The sequence below is a fragment of the Gavialis gangeticus genome, unplaced genomic scaffold (genome assembly GCF_001723915.1).
Source record: "Gavialis gangeticus isolate Ggan-Ray unplaced genomic scaffold, GavGan_comp1, whole genome shotgun sequence".
In the NCBI taxonomy this organism is placed as follows: Eukaryota; Metazoa; Chordata; order Crocodylia; family Gavialidae; genus Gavialis; species Gavialis gangeticus.
The window spans coordinates 51,639,704-51,640,759 of record NW_017728992.1 but is presented as its reverse complement, the minus strand read 5'-3'; the positions used below and the strand labels follow the sequence as shown (position 1 = coordinate 51,640,759).

The 1,056-nt window shown below is 43.1% G+C and overlaps 1 protein-coding gene across 1 annotated transcript in view; it reads left to right on the top strand.

The window, feature by feature from the left end:
- The window catches only part of EEF1E1 (eukaryotic translation elongation factor 1 epsilon 1), a 38,052-nt gene that overhangs the window by 27,048 nt on the left and 9,948 nt on the right, over positions 1-1,056 (top strand). The window lies entirely within an intron of this gene.

Here is a 1,056-nt window from a genome sequence, read left to right as displayed (position 1 = left end):
TTTTTTTTTTTTTTTTTTTTTACTTAGAACTTCCCACAAGCCAAACTTTGTGGTGTTGGCCTTAAGAAGCAGCTTCATATTTTTGGTGGGGTGTCTATTCTAGATATTTTCTTACATGCCACACACACCCCCCTTGATTTTTTTGGGAAGGTTGAATGAAGAGAAAAATATTTTTCCAGACTTACAGAGCATACAGGAGACACGGAGCCTAATCTTCAGCTTATTCTCCCTGCCTTTCCTGCTCAAACAAAAGCTGTAGCCATAGCTGCAGCTGTCTCGGGGTCTATGATTTTGAACAGAGCTAAAAATAGTTTTGGGGCTGTGAAATAGACCAGATATAGCTATTAGACCAGGGCAGGCAATTATTTCAGGCAGAGGGCCACTTACCGAGTTTTGGCAAGCTGTCAAGGGCCACATGGCTAGCCCTGCCCTTTGACAGGTGTCCTGCCCCCTGGTTCCTGTCTTGTGACCAGAAGTCCCGCCCCCTAACCCCTAATCGTTGCCACCAGAAGTCCCTCCCCTTGCCCCCTGTTCGCTGGCACTTCTGTGCGGTAACATCTTGTGTAGACATGCCCATTGAGCAGTAAGACTGAGCTGTATTTTTTCTTGGAATATGGAAACCTAAATGGGTCAGCAGGGCTCTTACCAGAGTAGCACTGTATACAAGAGATAAATGTAAAGGGATGCAGAAAAATAGAGCCCTTTATCTGAATTATGGTTTGAGTACTTAAAACGCTATAAAAAGGCACTCAAAGTGTACAGTAACGCAGATATAAAACTAGTTTTCATTGAATATGTTTCCGTGTTTGCTCTTAACTACTCTGAAATTCTACCCAGGTATGCCTCCTAGCACCCACTCTTTTGAATGCTTCTTATTCAATTAAAATCTTTTAGAGAGGAACCCACTTTGAACTTCATACAATGTTTGAGCACAACTTTCTGCCTGTGAGAGACGCATATCAACCCATTTTAAAATGTGAATACCTTTTTGTCTGAAAACCTATTTTTGTGGAGTCCAGATAATATCCAACCCCCCCCCCCACCTGCAGCCCCTGC